Source organism: Canis aureus, chromosome 35, assembly GCF_053574225.1.
Source record: "Canis aureus isolate CA01 chromosome 35, VMU_Caureus_v.1.0, whole genome shotgun sequence".
Classification (NCBI taxonomy): domain Eukaryota; kingdom Metazoa; phylum Chordata; class Mammalia; order Carnivora; family Canidae; genus Canis; species Canis aureus.
In genome coordinates, this window is record NC_135645.1 from 20270590 (window position 1) to 20290618 (window position 20029).

Here is a 20029-nt window from a genome sequence, read left to right on the forward strand (position 1 = left end):
AATAAATAATAATAATAATAATAATAATAATAATAATCAAATAGTACTCAAAAACCTCTCAACAAAGAAAAGTCCAGGACCAGGTGGCTCCAGAGGGATATTCTACTCCCTCTATTTAAAATATGTAAAGATGGGGATCCCTGGGTGGTGCAGTGGTTTAGCGCCTGCCTTTGGCCCAGGGCGCGATCCTGGAGACCCTGTATCAAATCCCACGTCAGGCTCCCGGTGCATGGAGCCTGCTTCTCCCTCTGCCTGTGTCTCTGCCTCTCTCTCTCTCTCTGTGTGTGTGTGACTATCGTAGATTTAAGAAAAATAAATAAAAAAAATAAAATAAAATATGTAAAGAATTTATTTTTAAAATATTTAAAGAGTTAATACCTGTCATTCTCAAAATACTCCATATTCAAACTATAAAAAAATAGGAAGGAAAGCTTTCAAACACATTCTATGAGGCCAGCATTACCTTAATGGCAAAACCAGACAAAGACACCGAAAAAAAAAAAAAAAAAGAAAAAGAAAAAGAAAAAGAAAATTATAGTCCAATATCTCTGTTAAATACATATGCAAAACTCCTCAACAAAATATTAGCAAACTACATACAAAAACACATTAAAAAGACCATTCACCACTATTTAGTGGGATTTATTCCAAGGTTACAGGGATGGTTCAATATTCGCAAATCAATTAACATCATATACCACATAAACAAAACAAAAGATATAAGTCATGCAATCATCTCAACAGATGTAGGAAAGGCATTTGACAAAATTCAACATCCATTCATTATAAAAACCCTATACACTATAAACAGCATACTGACAGTTGTGCTGTCATCTGGGCTTCGTTGTTCCATTTCCAGAGCACAGGCAAAGTAGACTTAGCGTAATTCTTAAAGGCCCTGGGATTTCCAGAATGGGCATTGGCTTCAATTTCAAGGGAGTCTCTACAAGAGAATTAGTTGTCCTTGGAAGCTTTGAAGCCAGGCACTGACTTCTCACTAGCTATGGAAGTCCTAGATGACATCTTCTTCCATTAGAAGGCCATTTTGTTCTACATTAAAAATCTATTGTTTGGGCACCTGAGTGGCTCAGTGGTTAAGCATCTGCCGTTAGCTCAGATCGTGATCCTGGAGACCCAGGATCAAGTCCCACATCGAGCTTCCTGCATGGAGCCTGCTTCTAACCTCTGCCTATTGTCTCTGCCTCTCTCTCTCTGTGTCTCTCATGAATAAATAAATAAAATCTTAAAGAAAAAAGAAAAGAAAATCTATTGTTTATTGTAGTTGCCTGCCTTCATTAATGACTGTAACTAGATCTTCTGGATAACCTGCTGCAGCTTCTAAATCAGCACTTGCTGCTTTACGTTTATATTATAAAGTCACCTTCTTCCCTTAAACTTCATGAACCAACCTCTGCTAGCTTCCAATTTTTCTGCTGTAGCTTCTTCACCTCTCTCAGCCTTCCTACAATTGAAGAAAGTTAGGGCCTTGTTCTAGATTAGGCTTTGGCTCAGGAGAATGTTGTACTTGGTTTGATCTTCTCTCCAGACCACTTAAACTTTCTCCGTATCGGCAATAAGGCTGTTTTGCTTTCTTATCATTCACATGCTCACTGGAGTAGCCACTTTTCGTTTCCATCAATAACTTTTCCTTTGCTTTCACAATTTTGCTGTTTGGAGCAAGAGGCCTAGCTTTTGGCCTTTCTCTCAGCTTTCACCTTCTTCCCTAAGCTGAATCATTTTTAGCTTTTGACTTAAAATGAGAGATGGGCAACTCTTCCTTCCCACTTGCACAATTAAAGATCAATACAGGGTTATGAACTGATCTAATTTTTATATTGTGTCTCAGGAAATAAATAAGAAGCCTGAGAGGAGAGATGGTGGACCAGCCAGTTAGTGGAACAATCAGAATACACACAATAGTTATTGATTTAGTTTGCCATCTTATATGGGCATGGTTCATGGTGACCCAAAACAATTAGAACAGTATCCTCAAAGATCATGGCTTACCATAATGAAAAAGTTTGAAAAACTGAGAAAATTATCAAAATGTGACACAAACATCCAAAGTGAGCAATGCTACTGGAAAAATGGTGATGATAAATTTGCTAGAGGTACGGTCGCCACAAACCTTCAATTTGTTTAAAAAAAAAAAAAGGAGTATCTACGAAGAACAATAAAACAAGACATGACTGTACATTCACCATTTATGGCATGGAATAACCTGGAATAAGGGCTCTTTTGAGTTATAAATTAATTAAGATTTTTCATACTGGTGAAAATATAAAGAACCGGTAGGATGAGAATGGTTACATACCTTCTTAATCTGAAGTGGACAGAAGGTGGAATGCTTATTCAAAGGTAAAGACAGGAAAGCTACATAGTAATCTAGTTTTTCATAGAATGATTTTCAATTTACCTATTTATTAAATGATATTATTAACCTTGTATGTACAAAGCACTATTGAACTTTGGTATCTGGTTTCTGCTTTCCAAGACTTTAGAGAGCAATTAAAAAATGCATCACTTTCAATTTAGACAAAAATTACAAGCATAAAGTAAACTTCATTTTTTTGAGTACTTACCAATTGTGCACCATATTCAAATACTATATGCACAGCATAACACAAAAACACACATGCACACACATATATCACATTATTAATAGTGTTCATCAGAACAATAATGATTCCTGTACTATAGATATGAAAACTAAAGCTCAGTGAGGTTCAATAAGCCAGGGAGTTTTTAAGTTTATGTTCCAATAGGAGATGGAAAACATACTGTCAGCTGAAACAGTAAGAAAATAATTTCTGGGCAGCCTGGGTGGCTCAGCGGTTTAGCGCCACCTTCAGCCCAGGGCCTGATCCTGGAGACCGGGGATGGAGTCCCAGGTCAGGCTCCCTGCATGGAGCCTGCTTCTCCCTCTGCCTGTGTCTCTGCCTCTCTTTCTGTATCTCTCATGAATAAATAAAATCTTAAAAAAAAGAAAGAAAGAAAATAATTTCTTCAGGATTAGAATTGGGTCCTAAAAGGCTGCTAAACTAGGAGAATAGGAAATAAATTTGAAAAATACTACAAGGTGGCATTCTAGAAGATGTAGTATCAGTTTAAAACCTGGAGTTCTAATTCTAGAATTCCAAACAGACCAACTCTCCTGCATGTAAAAATTATAATTGACAAACTGTGAAATGAAATACATATGTATGTGTATATATGTATATGTGTATATATGTACATATATATTATATGTATATATAGTGCACATACCATATTTGTTCATGTGGCCTTAAGGCCAAGGGGCCTGTAGAAACAGGAAACTTGCCTGAATCCACCTCGTGCCATTCTCTAGTTCTTAGTTCAAATGCCAACTCCTTTCTACTTTCTGCTTACTTTTAGTCTCAGACTCTCCATTGCCTTCAAATTATAAATAACAGTAAGAACCAGTTTCTTCTGGCTTACTGAATTGAGTCTGGGGATACAACAGCATCCGGGAACTGAGAAGTAAAGTCTTGGTAAAGAAGAGCTGGAGGAAGGAGGGAGACAAATACTGTATATAACCTCTATATCCAGCAGAAACCTGACCTATACACATAAGCTTTGGAGACTAAAAAAAAGCCCAAGTAAGGCTAAAACATCTGAACAGAAACTTTAGTGACTGCCCACAGCAACGGATATAAAGTTTGGAATTAACTGCCTCATAAAACAAGCAAACAAATCATTCTTCGGGAGAATATAACAGGACACGGAGTCTCTACAATGTAATAGTCACACATCCAGTATACAATTCAGAATTACCACATATATAAAGAAACAGGATAATGTGATTCACATGAAATGAAAAGACAATCAAAAGAAACTGGCCCTTGTGAGACTCAGACTCTACAATTAGCAGGCAAGGATTTTATTTATTTATTTTTTTTCAGGCAAGGATTTTAAAGTGGTTATTATAACGATGCTCAAGACATAAACACCCTAAAAATCAATAAACAAATAGGAAAGGATACCAAGAAATAAGAAAGAACCAAATAAAATTCTGGTATTGAAAAATATAATAACTAAGAATCTGGAGTGAACATATAGCATTTGCTTAGATAAAAATCATTGTTTCCAGACATACCAGATTCACATTTTAAGTACAAACACACTACAAAACTGAACTAAGTATTATTTTCATGTGCTCTTGGTCATTGTTTATGGTCTTGTACAGAACTGTTAGTGAGGAATTATTTTTCAGAAAGGGATAGCGATGCCAAAGTAAATTATATCCGTAATCTTTCACATGTACTACGCATCATAAGTATGGAACCACAGCCTTCTCTCAATGGGCATGCCTATTTGTGGGTTGATTTTCCTGCAATGCCGACAGGATGTGAAAATCACTCAGTTTCTATTCCTTTATGAAAAATTAATATGAAGGAATGGATGCTGGTCAAATTTATAGATATATTCTAACCATTAAAAAGAGTTCATTATATGATATTCCCTGAGAAGGGTATGGAGTAGTCAGAGCTATGCTATTAGATCTCATAGCATTACTATCCAACCAACCGCAGTTGAGCAACCAAACCTCTTACTAATTCGTCTTTACTAACTGACAATTAAAGCTGTTTTATTACACGTTTTATAGGTATCTGATCCTGTAGCAATGGCAGAAAAGAAGGGTAGTAAAGTGAGAACTTTGGTAAAACATGTCTCATTTCTTGGCTAAACTTCAGGTACATGTTCAGTCAGAATTAGACACTCTCCCTCTCCTAAACCTCAAGTTGTTATCCTACTACACCAGGTACATTGCTCAATGATGAAATTAGCATATTTTATTGTAATTGTCATTTTATCGCCTACATCCCACACCATACTCAAACTTCTTAGGAGTGGGTACAAATTACTACTACTTTTCCATGGGGCAATAGGCAAATATTCTCAAAACGATTCTTCCAGACCTCAACAAAGCTGAAAGGGAAAGTGAGAGATGAAAAATGAGGAAAGAAGTTTTACAAGATGTTTGAGGCCATGGTAAACACAAGTAAGATTTTAAAAGCCACAGCGTTGTTTTGAAAAATGAGATTGCTCATTTGGATTTTTCATAAACAAAATTGTTACTGGGTACTGCAGGCACCAAATAAGGTTTCTCATTTTCAGAATGAGGGTTTGAAAATCACCTGAAATTGAAGTTAATAAGAACCAATATAAATTTGTAGAAACCACGCCTTACTCAATCCTGACAAATTTAAGGTATCTTTAAAACCTCACTGAATACCCTAAAATATTTTCCTAATCAAAAATGTGTCACAAAATATTAGGAGCCCAATTAGCTAAGAATGTCATCTTCTAGAAAAGATTATAATGAGAAGTATGCATTAATAAAGAATATTGAAAAAGGAGAACCGTATAGTAAAAATTTTCCATGTGTGTTTCTCACAATCTGCACAGATGAGGCCCCCCCAGCTTTTTTTTAAGGATTTATTTATTTATTTTAGAAAACAGAAAGCACAGAAACAAGCGTGGGAGGAGAAGGGTAGAGGGATTGCCAAGCAGACTCCCCACTAAGCATGGAGCCTGACATGGGGCTCGATCTCATCACTCTGAGATCATGACCTGAGATGAAACCCAGAGTCAGATGCTTAACCAACTGAGCCACCCAGGTACTCCACACAGATGAGGCTTTTTAAGATTAATGTCTAACATTAGTTATCTATCTACAATATTCCTAGATTGAAGAAGATCAATTCATTAAGCTACCTTTTGTGTAATTCTATGTTCATAACATAATTACTCAATTTGTAGACTGGCTTTCTGAAGGAATCTACCCACAAGTGCAAACTTTTACTAGATAAACATTTCTGTTCTCAACAGCAGTGAAGAAAAAAACAATATATATATATATTTACTTGGCATGTGATATATTCCAGGGAGGTTCCTATGCACTTTTCATATATAGCCTATGTAATTCTCAGAAGAGGCCTAAATAAGTATCATATTCATTTTACAAATAGAAAAATTAAATTCAAAGGAATTAAATTATATCTCCAAAGTTACACAGATGTTAAACGGTGAGGTTGAAAATTAAACCTCATTTGATGTGAATCCAAAAGTCCATGCTCTTTCTACTTCACTGCAAATTGATAAAATGCCATTTTGCTCTATAAATCAGTTTCTGATGAGCTTGCTTAGTGTAAATCACTTCTGCAGAACCTACTCTACTAATTCACCCTCTGTGGGACTGATAAAAATCAAAAGCCTCGCTCATTCATGCTGTTGATTCTAGACCTTGGATCTACTGCTGGAAAAATCCAACAACCAGGCTTCTAGCATCTAAGGCTAGAAGTCAAATATCTGCTTGCTCACTTGACCTAGATCTAGACAGAATCAATTCAGGTTATTTGTCACTAATTAATATGTGCTGAAACAATGTTCTAAACATTCAGGGTTTATAACCTTTTCATTCTGCATGTCCCAGGGATAGCAGAGTACAATCACCTCTTGATTAAGCTGGATGGACAAGTTAACCTTTGAGCTGCATCCTGGCACATGAAAAAGAATGGTTTTGATAACTAATGGAGCTGGGAAGAGACAGAATTTTTTTAATAAAAAAAGAACAAATGGATATAAGAAAGGCACTTTAAATGCTTCTTAAGCAAGGAACAGAATATTTAGAACATATCCAATCTTAATAAATGAGTAACCATTAAATAAAAATGTGAAGATGGCACAATCTTAAAGAATGCCTTTGCCTGATCTCTGGCCCCTGATTCATGAAATGGCTGTGATTTGCACTTAAGAGCCATAGTCACCCTGGCCTTTTCATCCCCGCTTTTTGGAGAATATTCAAGATGACCAGAAAGGCACTTTTTAGAGGTTGAAAGCCCTGAAAATTAGGGAAATCTGGGTCTACAAGGGCAGAAGCTCTCCTAACATGAAGAGTTAAGAAAGGATAATCATAAAGCAGGGATATAAGGCAGCTATTATCACATTGTTTGACTTAGAAATTAAGGACCAAAAAATAAATGGTGGAAGAAAATTTTTTAAATTAGATATTGGGGACAGTGCATAAAGACTGCTTTCAATAAAACATGAATGCGAAATTAATGGCTATGGAATAGATAGCAATTTAGAAGTTGGCATCACTTGGTCAGTGAAACCATTGTAGGGCTGGGTTTTGAAGGACAACTGCCTTCTTCCTATATTCTTCCTGGTGTTTGAAGTCAGAATCTATTTACCTCTTTGGTAGTAAACAGTGGTCTAGATCTCTAATCAGGTTAATCTGGAATTCAGATATTTTTTTATGAAGGATTGAAAACTACCAAATCTTCATATTTTTTGGAAGGATTTCATTAACAAATGCATTTTTATGCTTCTCTACAACAACAGTGGGACTAGAAACCAAAATAAAAAGTTTCCTAAACATACTGGAGGATTATTAACCATAATGTGTTCAAATAAACACGTTGTCTCTTTTAAGCTAGAATAAGAAATTCGGTGTTGACTGTATATAGCTACTCTCAGACATTATGCTAAAAGTGGTCATAAGCTCCAAACCACAAATAACCAGTGGATGTAAATATCTTACTCATAGTAACTACAATTCTCTTGATCCTTACCAATTCTTGATAGATAAATACATAGATATATAGTCACACACACACACACAAACACACTATGCTCTAAGTATCATTACATTTTTTATTATCTGTTGAACCTGTCTTGCCCATAACCAATCCTGGCTAAATCATGTCTTCCAATTCCCTGGAGCCTTCTCCTTAGCAGCTAGGAATTTACTGGAAAACGTAATGAAACAGTGTTGACTGGCACCATTATTAGTTTAGGTTTACATATTTTCTTGCTATCTCAAGCTCAGGAAAGATATGTTTTTATTCTTTAAAAATAACATTTTATGCCCTCTCTCTAGAATCTTCCAGCTCTTTCTCTACATAGGTTCTTTCCTTTGAGCCCATGAACAATATAAACAAGTCTCCTCTATCTTGACAAAACTTTTCTTGCTTCTTCTAATGACTGTTAATATTTTTTTCTCGGTTATTTCATCATTAAAATTTCTAAGTATATACCATATTATTTTATATATAAGAAACTCAAGAATAGACAAAACTAATCTGTGATGGTAGAAACTATAATGCTGTCCCTAGGCAGGGGGGAGGAGAGATTGACTGGAAAGGGACATCAGGGAATTGGCTCGGGTGATGGAGATGTTCTATATATTGATTAGGTTGTTGGTTGCACTGCTGAATGCCTCATCAAAATGCATCAAACTGTATAATTAAGATCCAAATGCAAATTATATCTAAAAAAATAATTCAGAAAGTGTAGCATGTATTTTCTGATATTTCCTCCCCCAAATTATTTTCTTATACTTTCTTATTAACTATTTCCACCATAATATTATTTCGTAGGTACTTTTCCAAAGATAGCCAGAGTTCTTATATTAAAACCCTATTAGTTAGCAAATGTAGTCACCTCTTCTGGGAAGGATTATTCCTAGGTCTGACCTTTTATTCTTGTGATGATAAAATACAGTTTCCTATAAAGTAGATCAATGTACTCTATTAATCCAAAGGCATCAAAAGCAATAAAATTTATTATTTGTCCTAGAGTTCCTACAGTTAGGAAAATATAAAGAAAAGCTAAGCCCCTGACTCAAAGACAGTTGTAATCTTTGTGGATTGAGATTTGCCTACCGTGGGTAACCAAAAGTCCCCTATACATATTGGCTAAACAGAAAATGCTTCCCTACTAAAATGCTCACTATTTTTTTTTTTTCACTAACTAAAAGACCTATACACAGAAATTTCATGTTTGGGAACCAGGACTATGCACAATATGAACAACTACTGAATTACTAAATGTTTCCAATCACTGCATCATTACATTGAATTTCATAGAGTCAAATATTCCTCTAAGTAGAAGCTTACAGTGAAAATTTTGGTTCAAAAGATTTGAATTTGCTGAAACTTTGTAATATTATACTTAGGCAAGAAAAACATGTATTTAATTGTTTTAGACTTGATTGTTTCTATTTCATGCATCTCCTTGCACTGATTATGAACATTAACAGATTGACTCTTGAGAGCAATAGATATTCTTCTATAGGCACTAAATATGACAAAACAAACTGCACATTTTGTTAGCTTATTTTAATCTTGCTTGCAGTGAAAATAACTATCTGTGCATATAAAAACCTTCCTCAGGAAGGATGCCAATTTTATAAATTGCCAATCATCCAGATAAAGTAATTTACGGTCCCTGGGAAATTGCTCTTCCTTCTATTGACTAGGTGACTTCAGGGAAAATACTTCAGTAACAAACAAAATCCCCCAAATTTCTAATAACTTTTTACATCTCTGAATCCATGGCCTTAATATTCCACAGTTACATGTTATAGTACATTCACCATAAAACATATAATAGATCTGTGTTATCTTTAAAAGTCAACAAAGGATTTTTTTTTTTTAAGAGTAATTGCAAATTTTAAACTTATGAGAATTAGGCTAGGCTTGGGATGCAGGTGGTATCCACTGAATAATCCTGTTTTTCTCAAAACCCTCCAAACCCTCAATTCTTGTAAATTACAAATCAAAAACCTTAACAAGGAAGTTTCATGTTTTATCTAAATGCTTCAAGAAAGTGGATGGAGTTGTTCACTGTTGGAAAATTCTGTTTTTAAAGTTAAATAACTTAAAGGTTTCTGCACCTTTATCTTCTTAGCATATAGACTTACTGGACACAGAAATAGACAAACAAGGAAATATTTTGTGAAGATAAAAATTCCACCAGAGCAAGCAGTAAAATGTACATAAGAGAGCTAACATTAGAGAAACAACCACTCTAATGGCTGCTGCCCGAGATAATGTTGTGCTGACACAGCAGAAATCAGACGGAAGGAGGTGAAATATTACTGAAATTCAAATACCGGGATGTTCCTTTTGGGTATATAGTTTTTAATCAAAATTATTAAGTGATATTGATTTGTATCCCTTTTCATGATTGAAATATAGTTTTGCAAAAGATATGCAACAAATTAAGGTTCAATTGCATTATATTTGTTGTGTAGTATATCAGCTATGAAGGAGTAGCTTTTAAAAACAACATCCAAGACACAGATTTAAGATGGTCATGCTGACACTTTATTTTTCTTGTACATATGGATCTGATCTCTCTCAATTCTCAAGTTAAATTTAGAGAGTGCACAGCTAATATTCTGTGTGTCTTGGAAAAGTGCCTGGATAAGAAGACTATGAAAAACAGATAGAAAGGTTAGGCCAGCAGTATAACATTTTTGAACTAAATGTCACTATGTAATACAAGCTTTGTAAGTACATATCTTATATTAAACTACCTAGACTTTAACTAATGTTTTTAGAATGGTTTGCAACTGTTGGATCAGGTTCTAAGAGTGATACTGAGTTTGAAATATCAACATAGCCTTTTGTTAGCTTTATGTTCTACAATTTACTTTGATATGGACAATGAACACAAAATTTTCCCCCAGTACTTTACTCATATTCATTGATTAACAATGTAATTATTTTTAAAATATATTTTATGCTGTTAAATATGGGACCTTTGATATGTAATATACTTCAGTGAAAATAGATTATCATATTTTGTCTCCATATTTTTAATTAAATTCTAGTTAGTTTACATACAGTATAATATTAGTTTGAGGTATACAATTTAGTGATTCATCACTTACATATTTTAGAGAGTATAAAGGCATTTGCTGAAGCTAGAATGTTAAGTAACTTTTATACTTATACATGCATAGTATTTTTTCATAAAACGAAATGTTATATATAATGAAAGCTCTTTGAGGGACATACCAGTATTACCCTATCCAAAACAGTTGTTCTTTCTCTCTCTTTTTTATTCTCTCTACCTATCTCTCTGAAAATCTATGTATCATTTTCTTAAAGGGCATGATTGGCAAGAAAGCAAAATATAAAAATATTTTATACTGATTTTAATATTTGTCCTAATGGTAAGAATCCATGTGATGGCTGTTGAATGGGGATGTATTCATTAACCAGCCAAACTGTTATTTTGGTTTGGATATTCACTACTAATTTCTTATAAACTGTTGATGAATATGAAATTATTTTATACTCATTTGTATCTAGAAATATTTACACGACTATTTGACAACATAGAATCGCATGTTCAAAATATTATTTTTTGGTTATACATTCCTAGGATTATGAAAATTCTCAAGTAATTCCACTTCCTTCTAGAATAATTAAAATGTACCTAATATGACTCTTCATGTAATCAATTTGTAATTAAGCTAGATTTGATCTGTGTCCATTTGCATGGGAGAGCATGTATGTAGCAATGCGGTCCAGATACTGGAGTAGTGTTTGGCATATAATTGATATTCAGTAAACATTTACCTAATTTATAAAATCTATTTTTTATCGTAGGTCAGGATAAGAGGTGGTAAAGTGTTGTAGAGAAAACAACAGACTAGGAGTTAGAAAAATAGTTCTAGTCCTTTCTTTGTTCCCACTTAGTTTAAGCTAGTCACTGTTCCCAAATTATCATCTTAGGCTCCATATTACCCTCCTTACTTCAAATGCTCTCTCCCCGCCCCCCCCTTTTTTTAAGATTTTATTTATTTATTCATGAGAGACACAGAGAGAGGCAGAGACACAGGCGGAGGGAGAACCAAGATCTCTGCGGGGAGCCCAATGCGGGACTCGATCCCAGAACCCCGGGATCACACCCTGAACCAAAGGCAGACACTCAACCGCTCAACCACTGAGTGCCCCGCTTTCTCTCTCTTTTAATGCCTATCAGTGGCAATAAAAGAGGGAGATTGCCACTGATAGTCATTGACTCTTCAAGGTTCAGATGACATCCCACAACTACTCATGATTCGGTTTTAACTACAGCCAACACCGACCTCTCCCCTTCTACACTTACAAGTTTGTTAACTGACACCTCATTCTATTTAACATCTAATTATGTAATGGCTTAGACCACTCTTGAATTGCTTAACCTGTTATAAGTCTTGATTCCCCCAATAAAAGTGCAATCCACAGGTCTCAAATTTGTAGCTGAATTTGTCTCTGTGTTTTATTTGACCATCATAAAATGTCAATGTTTGACTAATTACAGATATTTATGTGAGACTGTATGACCAAAACAAAGTAGTTTTCTAACTTCTCTTCAGAAAAAATAAGAGCTGGTCACACCAGGCCCATATTCTCTTTTGGCAGTCATCAACCAGAGCTGAATGCCTACTGCTCCTTTAGTCCAGGCACACATTTTTGTCAATCCCCATCTCGCTTGCTTTACTTATGTTCTCTGTTTGGAATCTGTGAGATATGTGAGATTTTAACCCCTGCATGATAGTCCATGCTAATATACCCAACCCAACACACACACACACACACACACACACTCCAAACTTACTTGAAGTCCTGAAAAGACCTGAGGTCTCCTTCTATATATCTCTCTTAGGCATTTCATATTCAAGAGGTTTAAATTTTTAAAAATTATCTAAATTGTCAAATTGTCTTGTTTTTTTTCTGTATCTATTAAAGTGAGATTCAATGAAAAGTGATGTTAACCTACTCCTTCTTTAATTATATCTTCACTAATGGCAAGTTGGCCAATTAGAAACTGGAAAGCCTTTTTCACTTCTCCTCCATCTCTGTATGCATTAGTTCCCCAAGTTCCGTGAAATTTACTGACAGAACAGTTAGGATGGTGGAGCGGAATTAATTTCCTTCTTGTTATTTTTATTACATCTGCCCTCGGAGTCTGCATTTGGCGAGATCGTGCCCCTCTCTGTGTGAGGGTGCCTGTCCTTAAAATTAACAGAGCCCCACTAGAAGACTCCATTTAGCTTTGACTTAAGGTTCTAGAAACCAGAGTCAATTTATAGTCAACAGTAAACGAGTTGTTTTAGGGCCCAAATTCACTTTCATGGAGCTTGCAAAATGGTACTTGGAAACATTTACAATGATCTAAGAGACGATTGGTGAAATGTTTTGGCACCAGCAAGTCTGGCGTGCAGCCCTCAAGACAAGCAGCATTTCAACTTATATCCTACTTGACTTTCTCTATTAGAAGCACTGTATGTGAGAGAAACAGGAAATTTGCACAGCACTTTTAAAGCAATGTGGTGAATTATAAATTAATGAGGCTTCGGTATGGGAAGGGAGTAACATCTGCAGAAGAGCGGATTTCATAAAGACAAAAGGGAAAAAGGTTTCCCTTAATAAAACATAACCTTTCTGCATGCACAATCAATTCTCAATTAGTCATACCAGAGAGAGTATCTACCACAGACTGTCAAAACTGCCTCACTTTGAGTCCTTCCTTCCCCACCCCGACACTCTGTTTCTGTCTCCTCTCACCCTAGATGCTCCTTGAATTAATATTTCCAACAATTTTCTGCCATCAAAAAATCCAATTGACTTTTTATTTCTGTGGAGCCTCTATTATTTCTGTGGAGCCTCTATTGCATGGTATAGCTTTTCCTCCCTCAGTTTTGTGCTCCTTCTCTGCTCAAGCCTAATGCTTGGTCAATCAGAATGGGTGAGAAACCAGAGGAGAACAGGAAGTAATAGGAGAAATGATTCCCCTAGGATGTCTGTAATCCCTTCTTTGTTCCTCTTTAATGAGCATACAGCAATGAAGTCATCATTTTGGAAGTTCAAACAGACTGCAGAGAAATTTACTGGAGTGATTTTAAAATTCACTTCAATAGTTATGGACTGTGTTTACACTTAGTGTGCAAAGTCTCTTACTAGGTACCATAGAGAAGAGAACTCCGGGCCTTAGAGGGGCTTATGGTCTAACTGGAAGAGAAAGAAGACAATTTTATAAGTAACAGTGACATACAATAGGGCTTGGATCATGGGAGTACCATCAATTTATTGCCCATCTAAAGCAGGCAGGTGGTCATTCTGCAGTTTATTCAGAAGACGTTAACTGAACATTCACTATTTGTCAGATGCTGTGTAAACCTCAGGATACCAAGATGAAAAGATAATACTCCTGATCTTCCCAACCTAGTAGGAAAGTAATGCAAGGAAATAGTTACGATTATGATTAAAATATGAGCATTTAAGTAGAAAGCATGGCTAATTGGGCACCAAAGAGAAAGTTTCTATCTTGCCCAGATATGGCAGCAGTGTGAGAAAGTCCTGACAGAGTAGGAGATATATCTTGAAGGGCAAGGAAAGAAGGCCATTTTACACCAAAGTACCAGGACACGCAGAGGCTTGGAAATATGAAAGAACATTCTGCATTTAAGAAGAATTTGTAGTTCTGAATGATGAGTGTACTCTCAGGATCAGACTAGGGAGATGCTAGAAGATGATTCAGGAAAGAAATATGATCCTAGAAAGCTTTCGTATGTGTTTAAGTACCCACAACAGTGCCTGGTACATAACAGGTGTTAAATTTTTCTGCAAACCAATAAGTAAATAAGGAATTTGACTTTTATCCTAAAGGTGTTAGATATTTATAGAAGGATGTGCACTTGGGAAAGGTCTCCAAGAGGTGAATGTGATGGTCGGATTTGAGGCATTGAAATTAATGGTAGAAAGACCAGACAGGAAATTAAGACATGAACCTCAAATAAAGGACATTTGAAAAACTGGAGCAGAGTTATTTCAGAAATGAAATGGCACTGCTTGTTGAATCACTGGATATGAAGAAGAGAAAGCTGAAAGATAAATATTTCAGTTTTGTAATTTGGATAATGGAGTAGCTGGTGGTGTGCTTCATCTAGATAGGAAATCCAGGAGGAAAAGCAGGTTTAATATCCACCTTAGCTAACACATGCTTAGTACAAAACGTTCTCAGGTATCTGTCTGAGATAACTTATTTTCATTTAGATAATTTAAAAATCAGCTTAAATATCTAGTTTACCAATCCAACTTAAACTAGAAACTGAAATGTTTTGGTGGGTAGGTGTTCACAGAACAGTAAAAAGTGATAGCCAATAGCTTAATCAAAGATAGAGACAATTAAAAATTTAAAAAACGACTAGGACACTATTTCTAGCATGCTTAAGGACATTGAACATTTCTCCACATGCTGGAGTAGAATCCTGGGTTGGCCCACATATGTGTGACTTTCTTACAAAAGTCAGTGGAGCACTCAGTTTCACAAATGGGGAAAGCATATGGCTCCTCACTTAAAGGAACAGCAAAACGCTACTGCACTCAAGGACATTTCCAGAGAAAAAAACCCTGAACTTGTTACTGCTTAAGATATATCAAACATTTGGTGGAAATAACTTCAGATTATATGACTTACAATCAAACCATTCCTCCACAACTTATCTCTGAGTTAAGTGAGTCCCCCTAATTGCAGACGTTGGGCTGCAATGTGCTGATTCGACTATAAAGTTATGTTGTTGTTTTTAGTTTTTTTTTCTGAACAGCATGTAGAGTCAGAAAGGCTATAAGAAATAGCTCTCAGAAACTAGTATTTTATCTTTATAACTAGTATGTCTTTTAGAAGGGTTTTTTTTTTTTCAAGCACAATATCTTCAACATTTATTGATTTATAATTTTCCAGACACTGCTAGGTTTTGGTAGGTTAAAAGATGCATAATACATAGACATTGCCATTAAGGAGCTTTCAAAACCATGGTGGAGAAAGATGATTAAACAAATAATTATACATGTTGTAAGCGCAATGATAGCAATATGTCTCAAATGATAGTATTACAGAGGAGAGGCACCTAACGATGCCATTCCAGGAATGGATAAGGAATTTGTGAAGTATTTCAAGTTAGCCAAGTAAAGAGTGGCAGGACATTCCAAGCAGAAATAGAGAACATATAGGAAGACATGGAAACTTTAAAGGTTTATCTTAATACCTCATTCTGATTCTTCAATACATGTAAACCAGGACTTTTGGAGCACATGTGACATCTCCCTGTTTTTGTGGGCTGCTAGTCACTGGTGCCTTCCTCTAGCAAATGGATAGCACCTCATAGCACACATTTAGTACTAATATCATCCTCAGCTTCATCATTTTAGTTAACTCATCTGTGTTCTGATTTGCCCACTTTCTTAATATTATTTTTAAAGTCTTTTAAAATACATAAAGAGCAGTAAGTCCTTCCCTTGCATAGGCAGGAGACAGATTATATCTCTGTATCTATCTATCTATCTATCTATCTATCTATCTATCTATCTATCTATCTATCGAGAAAGGAAAGGGGGGGCATCATAGTAGTAGTGACATTTAGAACAAAGCCAAATAATCTCAAATCGAACCCTACTGTATTCACAGTAAGAAGAAACACATCACTTTTCTGTACTTGAATGAGTTTGGGTTGACTATATATCTACATATAAAATACAAATGGGAGTCCAGGGAAACCCCACATAGTTGCTGAACAAGTCTTATACAAGCTTGAATAAACAATTACTACAAAAACTGAATATGCTTTTGCTGAAAATGCCCAGAAAAATAGCAGGAAGGGGTTCTTTATTCCCAATATTACACTGAAATTGTTTAAAGGGTATAAATCAGTGAATAACTGACCAGTACCTATTTGTATTTTTGTCATTGGCAATTTGTAACTTTTTAAATCATTTTATTTATACTTGAATGTTTGCTATTCATATGTGCCATTTCTACATTGCCTCTTCTATATTTTGAACTTAACATCTCTAACGATTTTTTTTAATAAATATCAGACTTCAGGTAAAATACCACTGTCCATATAACGAAGCTTATGAATAGCATTTTAATTTCATTATCTTAAAACATACAGGTTTGCCCTAATCTCTTTTAGTAACTGAACAACCATTTGTTATTAGGTGATATCACTCATTCCACAAATTTTAAAAAGCATCTACTATATGCCAACATCATTTTTGGTGCAATGTGGCAGTAAATAATGAGGAAGAGCTTATTCAGACTTTCTCTCGCTAATGGCTTACCACTGGGAGTAATCAATTGAGAAATGAAGGAGCCAGGACTAGAATGCTGACTGACTTGGAGTCCACTTTCTAAACTTTGATATATTTAGATACTCATGTTGAAAATGAAGTTATTATTATAAAGAAGAGCATGTTGAGGGATAGGGAGAAATGATACCCTGATGGCATATTTCAGGACCTAGATCCAGGCATGCCTAGGACTTGTACTTCTTAATACTCCAAACCATTAATTCTCTCTGTCTCGCTCTCTCTCTCTCTCTTTTTTTTTTTTTTGCTAAAAATAATTTGTTTACTGTTAGTTTCCACTGAATTAGACCTATATAATAGGTAATATTTTGGAAATTCTTTGCAATTAGTCTCAATGGGTATGAATAAATTAAGAAGAGTATTATTTGTTAATAGTATTAGATGATGACAAAAGCAAAGCACTTCTCATAAACCTGCTAGAATTTTCAGAATTACATTTTTTAAATTATAAATTTAATGTTATCTCCCTTTTAATATGGTGGGTACGTGCTCTTGAGCAAGTTATTTAATCTACCAGTGCCTCAGTTTTATCATGTGTATAATGAGTAAAATAATAGCACATTGGGATGATTTAAGATTAAACAAAATAATACATATTTTATATAAAAATTAAAATGTACCTAACAAATTAAAAGAACTCAAGTATAATACAAATATTATTATCACAGTTCTCTGAAAAGGGCTAATGGCACCCATATAATTAAAGATACATTACCTAATGCTTTCACGAGTATTTTATTTTAGAAGTTATAGGAGATAACAAATGATTGACTCAAAGTATTTCTTTTTAGATTTTATTTATTTATTTGAAAGAAAGAGTATGAGCACAAGTGGGGAAGGGAGGTGTGGTGGAGGGACAGAGAGAGAAGCAGACTTCCTGAGGATTGGGGAGCCTGGCCCAGGGCTCAATTCCAGGATCCTGAGATCATAACCTGAGCCATAGGCAGACATTTAACCGACTGAGCCACCCATGCAACCAGATTCAAAATATTTTAAATCCTTTTCGGAAAGCTAAATGGGTCTACATGAGGTGGTGTTGGGAGATGAAAGTGAGCCTAGGACAATGAGAAGACAAAGAAGATGGTATAAGATCTGCTAACCAATTTTGTTTTTTGTGTGTGTGTTTTGTTTTGTTTTGTTTTGCTTTTATTTATTTATTCATGAGAGACACACACACAGAGAGAGAGGCAGGCTCCGTGCACGGAGCCGGACGCAGGACTCGATCCCGAATCCTGGGATCACTCCCTGAGCCAAAGGCAGGCGCCCAACCGCTGAGCCACCCAGGCGTCCTGGTAACCAATTTTGGTCCAACTTCAACCAAAATGCTTCTGCAGAACAAAAGGGAGTGACAGTGAAGATTAATACGGAGCCTCAGTCAGTAACAGGAGAAAAGAAAGGAAAGAGAAGGAGATTCCAAGAGTGGGGTGCAGATAAGAAAAAAAACCTGTGAAACTGATTTAATTGGTGGGTTATCTCAACAATTACTTGGGAATGGCTACTCTATGTTGTGAACAGAGTACCTTCAAACTGATTATTATCTGATAAATATTCATAGAACTATTATTGGGATGATTATTGATAGCATTTGGGAAACAATGAATGGTGCCTAGGAGGCAGTAAACATGTAAACACTAATTTGGGTTCAATTAACACTATTTTTTAAATTTAACATTAGGAAAAGACAAGAAAATTCATTTGATGAAAGGAAAATACTAACCCTCGAGACATACAAACAATGCCACCATTCTCTTGGTGATTTTCTTCCTCTATTTCTCATTAGTTTCAATGCATTAAGAATTTTTGACAAATGTAAATCCTATAAGGCTGATTGGTTTGACTAACCTAATAAAGAAAAAAAAGTCAGCCACTTATCAACCTTTACCTGACGTTGGCATAAATTCTTTACGTGGCACAGTTCCTGGGTTTCGTCGTTTGAAATGGGGCAAGGAATTGCTAGTAGAATGAATAGGGTTGTGCAACAGATTAATTAAGCAGCTCTCAGGAATGATATTGAAAGGTAACTGATTAATTGAACATTGAAGCTATCTAATCAAATAGAAGACACAATAAATATGTTTCTTCCGAGATAAATTATGCCCTGATTAGCATATTCATTTGTACAGTTGAATTAACTCTTTATGCGCTTGTTAAGCTTTGCATAGCTAGAAATAGCCACCTGCTACAGATTCTCCTTAGTGTCATTCTAAAAATGCCTGCTAAACATGCTTGCATTTCTTCAAGATTTGAGCAGCTTATTCATTAAATATGTAAATTTCTGTTTGCAAAAAAGGTAAAAAATCCATTGAATATTATTATTCCACACAACCTGCAGCCTGGCAAACCATGCAAGAGTACTGAAGATGAATCAACAAGAATTAATTTCATGCTGAACCCAGGGGTTAACAGGAAAGAGAGAATACACAGTCGTGAAAATATCAATGCCAAAGATTCACCAACACATTCATATATGAAAATATGTCTTTTTCGGTGTGAAAACATGATGGTGGTGTTTTGTTTTGTTTTGTATTTTGTATGAGTTTATAGAAAAGATGGTCAACTCTGACATTTCAGTAAAATAAAGGATGGATCTTAAATCAGGGCAACTGGAGACAATAAATTCAGAGAGCCTAAAGTAGTTCATTTGTACTTAAACGGTCTTCTCTTTTGCTTAAACTGAAGCCCTGCCCCCAATTTTTGACACTCGGGCAGGATCCACTTGCCACAGCTGTGCAGCTCAATGAATAGCAAGAGTCTACTCCCTGTGCCTGTGGATGCTCATCATCAAAGGGAGTCTGTCACCCTCTAGTCCACAGGCAAGCTCTCTGCCAGCCTAGAGGAACAGCTTCATGGGGGAAGGGCAGGAAATCTCAGAGATAAGAAACATGGCCTTGTCAGCATCTGAACCTAGGAAGCTTCTAGTCCTTAATGCAGAGTCCTAACTGATTCCCCTGTCAATGACTTTCTTACAGAAATTCAAACTCCACCTAAGGGAGAGCTCTCCAGGAGAGAGGTCCTGTGAATGCCTCTGCTGCCACAGATGTCATGTGGAAAATTGGATGGAGCCATGGTTACTC

The 20029-nt window shown here is 35.6% G+C and overlaps 1 protein-coding gene across 3 annotated transcripts in view; it reads right to left on the reverse strand.

The window, feature by feature from the left end:
- ALCAM (activated leukocyte cell adhesion molecule) overlaps positions 1-20029 on the reverse strand; it is a 210915-nt gene that overhangs the window by 110969 nt on the left and 79917 nt on the right. The gene's annotated exons all lie outside the window — the stretch shown is intronic.